The sequence below is a fragment of the Lissotriton vulgaris genome, chromosome 4_1 (assembly GCF_964263255.1).
Source record: "Lissotriton vulgaris chromosome 4_1, aLisVul1.2, whole genome shotgun sequence".
Classification (NCBI taxonomy): domain Eukaryota; kingdom Metazoa; phylum Chordata; class Amphibia; order Caudata; family Salamandridae; genus Lissotriton; species Lissotriton vulgaris.
The window spans coordinates 2091179546-2091186008 of record NC_141691.1 but is presented as its reverse complement, the minus strand read 5'-3'; positions in this window follow the sequence as shown (position 1 = coordinate 2091186008).

The window sequence follows — 6463 nt, the reverse complement described above, 5'->3', positions numbered from 1 at the left end:
AGCAGCCAAGGCTTTATTTCAGAGGCGTTGTAAGTTAAGCAGTTGTGACCACATACAGTAACCCAGTGACAACACTACAAATGTACACCACACAGGTTTTATATAAAAAATAAGTAGACTTTATATAGAGTTACCACAAGACCATAAACGACAAAAATACACACTATGATTACTTTAAGATAGTAGATTTAAGCTTAGTTCAGTTCAGTTCTTAAATGCGACGCTCAGGGTCAATGTAACTTAAGTTGCGTGGCGCTTACACGACAATCAATGTCGCAGCAATGGGAAATGCGGCAAAGTTCAGATACAAAGAAATAAAGACATGAAGATCTTCCAGATGCGGCACGCTTCTCGGGGATGCGAGAAACTCTCGGTTCGATGCGTGGACTGCAGCGGCGACACCCTGACGATGACACGGCAACAGCTCCAGCAGCAACGCTCTTCTTCACGATACGTGAAGCTTCCACGCGATGCGACAACTACAGCGGTGACTTCCAAGATGCGACGGCAGCAGCTCCGCGGCGGCGCGCTCCTCGGGATGCGAGGTGCTTTTGGTTGATGCGGTGCGATGCGACAGTTACAGCAGCAACACCCTCCTTCTTCGGAGTTGCGATGGCAGGCACAGCGTCTGCGACACTCTCTGACCTTGTTGTGAAATTCTTCTCCTGATGCGTAGCAGTGCGACAACCACAGCAGCGACACCCTCCTTCTTCGTAGTTGCGATGGCAGCAGCAGTGACGGCGACACGCTTCCTCTTCGTTGCAGCACGCTTCTTTCCGATGCGGTGCAGTGCGACAGTTCCAGTGGCGACACCCTCCTTTCTCCGGAGTTGCGATGGCAGACACAGCGACGGCGACACGCTTCTTCTCGTTGAGTCGCGCTTCCAGCTCCTTGCGACACACAGTTTCTCAGAAGGCCCAAAACAGCAGCAGGCACTTCCACACGAACTCTGGGGAGCTGGGGGTTGAAGTCTGTTGTCGTTTAGAATTCAGCAGGAGGCAAACTCTTTTCCAAGCCCTTGGAGATCCTTCACAAGTTGAAATCAAAGTACACAAAGTTCCTTTCTCCTACCTTTGGCAGTAAGGCAACCTCTGCAGGCCAATCCCCCAAGCAGCACGTTAGCTTGGAATAGTCTCTCCTCAGTTTCTTCAGGTTCCTCTCCTCAGTAAAGGTTTCTTGTAGTCCAAAAGTGATCTAATTCTAAAGAGGTGGAGCCAGCATTGTGGAAGGCAAGTAAAATGTCCTGGAGTACTCTGTTGACAGTCTTGCTTCACTTCTTTCAGTGTGCAAGGCAGAGACATCAGCCGCTCCCCAGGGGGTGGAGCCAGCATTGTGGAATGTAGGCACAGCCCTATTCAGAGTTCAGGTGCACTCTTCCCTCCCATCAAGATGCAGATCTCTCTATTGACCACTGGGTGACTCAGCCTGTCTCCTGGAATTCTTCAGCCCTGTCACTCACAGAAACCAGAAATAGGAATACACAAACTAGCAGAGGCAGGTTTGAATTGTTAGACAAGCAAAGACCTACTTTCTAAAAGTGGTATTTGCAAACACAGAATATTAAAATAAACTTTACTAAAAGATATATTTTATTATTCTGAGTTCAGGCATACTAAACTCGAATGTCTACCATGTTCTATGAGCCTGTTAGGATTATAAAATGTAACAATTATAACAGGCCATTCTGGCCTATGGAGAACAGGTAGCCTTGCAATAGTGAACAATGAAAAGGGCTGTAATTCACTATAAGAACATGCCACACACACCAGGCCGTGTCCTACCTTATACTTACAATGCACCCTGCCCTTGGGCCTACCATAGGGGTGACTGATATGAAGAAAAGGGAAGGTTTAGGGCCTGGGAAGTGGGTGCACTTGCCCGGTCAGCATGACAGTATCAGACTGCACGCAGGCTCTGCAATGGCAGACCTTAGACACATTCTACAAGGCTGCTTCTGTGGGTGGCACAACCAGTGGTGCAAGCCCACCAGCAGCATTTGGATTACACGCCCTGGTACACTCAGTGCACTAGACTAGGCTCTGACAAGTAAACCAAATAGCCAAACATGGAACCACTGATTCATACATCAATTTACAATAGGGAACACTTGCACTGTGGCACTGGACAGCAGTGGAACAGTGCCCAAAGCATCTAACACCAGCAAAAACACTTGATGCAACAGCAAAAATGAAAGGGAGACCCACGCTAATGGTGCCAGGTCCAACATGTGTCCCCTCCAGCTGAAACGTGGGGAAAACTACCCTAACTCCTGGGAGTTCTCTTCACTAAGACAGAAAAATCTGGACAAACCATCAGCGTTGGCGTGTTCTGTACCAAGGCGGTGTTCCACTGTAAAATCCATACCCCGTAGGGAAATAGACCACCTCAACAGCTTTGGATTCTCACCCCTCATCTGCATCAACCATATGAGGGGCCTGTGGTCTGTCTGAACCTAGAAGTGAGTCCCAAACAGGTATGATCTCAGCTTCTTTAGTGCCCATACCACAGCAAATGCCTCACGCTCAATAGCACTCCACCTCTGTTCCCGTGGAAGTACCCTTCTACTGATAAAGGCTATGGGTTGATCTAGGCCCTCCTCATTCATTTGTGACAAAACAGCCCCCACACCATGCTCTGAAGCGTCTGTCTGGACAATGAACTCTCTTGAGAAGTTGGGTGCCAGGAGCACGGGCGCTGTGCACATGGCAGCTTTCAGGGCCTCAAAGACTTTCTGACAGGTGTCAGTCCAAATCACTTTCTTGGGCTGCTTCTTAGACGTCAGCTCTGTCAAGGGTGCAACAATGTTGCCATACCCTTGACAAACCTTCTGTAATACCCTGTGAGACCTAGGAAGGCTCTCACCTCTGTATGGGTTTTGGGTGGCTCCCAAGCCAGGATGGTTTCAATCTTGGGTTGTAGGAGTGCCACCTGGCCGCTACCAAATTGGTGTCCCAAGTACACTACTGAACCCTGCATGATCTGGCACTTACTCGCCTTGATCGTGAGGCCTGCCTTGCGCAGAGCCAACAAAACCTTCCAAGAGGTGGCGCAGATGTTTCTCCCAACTGACACTGAACACTGCGATGTCATCCAGGTAGGCGGCACTGATTTCCTCCAGTCCAACCAACACCTGGTTGACCAACCTCTGAAAGGTAGCAGGGGCATTCTTCATCCCAAAAGGTATAACACAGAACTGGAAATGCCCATCTGGTGTAGAGAATTCTGACCTCTCCTTTGCCCCATCAGTCAAGGCGATCTCCCAGTACCCAGACGTCAAATAAAAAGTGCTGAGATACAGTGCAGCCCCTAGCCGATCTATGAGCTAATCAGCTCTGGGGATGGGATGCGCGTCAGTCTCCGTGACTGAATTGAGCCCTCAGTAGTCCACACAGAACCGGAGTTTGGGTGTGGCACCCAGCGCTGCAGCCTTCGGGACCAAGACCACTGGGCTGGCCCAAGGACTGCTAGATGACTCAATCACCCCAAGAGCAAGCATCTTTGAGACCTCCTCCTTGATGCAAGCCCTCACCCTGTCAGTTACCCGGAAAGACTTGTGCTTCACAGGTAAGCTGTCTCCTGTGTCCACATCATAGACACACCAATCTGTGACACCAGGAACCAGGGACAACAGATCATAAAACTGTCCCAACAACTAGCGGCAGTCATTCTGTTGCTCAGGGGTCAGGGTGGAAGAGAGGTTAACACCATCCACTGATCCATCTTGCTCTAAAGCTGACAGGAGGTCAGGAAGAGGCTCAGTCTCCTCCTCCATTCCAGCATCTGTAGCCAAGAGCATGCCCACTTCAGACCTCTCTAAGTGGGGCTTAAGGTGGTTGACATGTAGGACCCTCAAGGGGTTCCTAGGAGACCGCATGTCCACCAAGTAGGTAACTGGACCCTTGCGCTCCACAACCTCAAAAGGTCCGGTCCACTTATCTTGGAGCATGCAGGGCTCCACTAGGACCATGACCCACACCTTCTGTCCAGGTTGAAGCTCTACCAGTGTGGCATTCTGGTCATACCAGCGCTTCATCTCCTCCTAGCTGTCCTCCAAATTCGCCTGAACAAGTTTACTGAAGCGCCTGGTCTGGTTCCTAAAGGCAAGCATGTAGCTATATACATCCTGGGGAGGTTTCCTGGGAGATTGCTCCCAGCCTTCTTTGACCAGACTCACAGGTCCTCTGACCAGGTGTCCATAGAGAAGCTTAAAGGGACTGAACCCCAGAGATTTCTGTGGCACCTCCCGGTATGCAAAGAGTACGCATGGTAAGAGGATTTCCCACTGATGCCTCATGGGTTCCTCAAGACCCATAATCATGTCCTTCAGGGTCCGGTTGAACCTTTCAACCAGCCCATTTCCTTGAGGGTGGTAAGGAGTGGTGAACTTGTAGGTTACACCGCACTCCTGCCACAGGGACTTCATATACTTGGAAATGAAGTTGGTCCCCCGGTCAGACTCTACCTCGCGAGGGAATCCCACTCAGGAGAAAATTCCCATCAGTGCTCGTCCCACCACGGGGGCCGTCACTGTCCTCAGAGGTATTTTTCGGGGTACCAAGTGGCATGGTCCACCAAGACCAGGAGGAACCTGTTGCCCATGGCTGTCTTGGGGTCCAGTGGCCCCACAATGTCAATCCCTACCCGCTCAAAGGGGGTACTGACCACAGGGAATGGCATTATTATTATTTATTGCATTTCTTATATAGCGCCAGAATCGACCCCCGAAGGGGTATCTCCGCGCTTGCCTTGGGAACCCGTCCTGGTTTTTCCCTGTGAGATAGCCCCTACAGGGCATCCCCAAGGTGAAAGCCAGGCATCCCGCCGCGGGGGGGTGTTGTGGAGATTAAGCAAGCTTAATGCCCAGAGTTGCATAGTGTGAACCCATGATTAGGTCAGGCACCGAAGCGAGAATCATCGAGTCCGTGGACATTTGAGCTCAACACCCTGCCGCGTCGGGAATCGAACCCTGGTCCCGGGTCTGACCTCTGCTTCAGGGTCTGCCTGCTCTAACCAGTGAGCCACGCTTCTCCACATGAGAGGAGCCTTGTGCTTCCTCCCACTTTTTCCACTTGCCTGGCAAGTCTGAAAGGTCCTGCAATGAGTATCAGAACTCTTGCGCATTTGGGGACAATGAAAGTGGGTGACAAGCCTTTCAAAGGTCTTGTCCTGCCCCAAATGTCCTGCTAAAGGCACATCATGAGCCAGCCCCAGTAGGAAGGCTCTGAACTTATAGGGTACCACCAGCACACGGGCTGACCCTGGTTCAGCAACCTTATGCTCACTATACAGGAGACCATTCTCCCAATAAATCAAGAGTGATCCTGACTGATCACCTGCTGCCTGGCTTGCAGCCTGATGCCGCAAACCCACGAGAGAAGGGCACTCTCTCTGCTCCTTTCAAAAGTCTTCCCTGGAGATACCTCCTTCTTGCTGCCAATCGGTCAGCTCAGGTAGGTCTCCCAGTTCAGCTATCTGTACCTCAGTAGGCTCCAGGGCATCCCCCTCATGGTCTACCTCCTCCTGGGCCATGGGTACTTCAGGGGCCGGTGTCCCATGCCCCTCGCCATTTCTCCCTAAGGCAGGTTCCTGGGTCTCCCTCTCAGGCTCCATGTCCTCTTGAGAACCCCTATTGGCTGACATTGACCGGGTGGTCACGCACGACCAGTCAGGCAGTCCAACCATCTTCAAGTGAGTTGTTTTCTCCACCTTTTCCCAAGGGGAGCTCTCCAAATCATTTCCTAACAAACAGTCAACAGGCATGGGGGGGCCTCAAAGCTACCTGAAGAGTACCAGAGACCCCCCCCACTCAAAGGGAACCTGAGTCATTGGACAATGACTTTCTGTGTTGTCTGCGTTAACAACTCGGCAAAATGCATGAGGGACCATCTGCTCTTGAGTCATCAGGTGACATCTCACAGCTGTCCGACTGGCTCCTGTGTTTCTAAGAGCTTCCACCCTTTGGCCATTGACGGTCACTCGTTGCCCATATTTCTTAGTGTTTCTGGGTAGCTGAGCTTCTGTGACCGTCTCACAGTCTCCTAAAGAGACAAGGGTCATCTGTACAGGATCCCACCCACCTTGGACTTCAATCTCCTCCCCCAAGGCTACACTAGCAATCTGCCGGGGTGGAACACCCGTGGGTGCTTGTTTACCAAACAGGCGGCACAATCAATCAATCAAGGAATTTATATAGTGCGCTACTCACCCGCTAGGGTCAAAAGGTGCTGGGGGGGGGAGAAACCGCTACAGCTCGAAGAGCCAGGTCTTGAGTTGTTTCCTGAAGGAGAGATGGTCCTGGGTCAGTCGTAGGTGGGTGGGGAGGGAGTTCCATGTCTTGGCTGCCAGGTAGGAGAAGGATCTTCCTCCGGCGGTGGTTCTGCGAATGCGTGGGACGGTGGCGAGGGCGAGGCTGGCGGTTGGTGTGTAGAACTTGAGGCAGTTGTTGAGGTATATGGGTCCCATG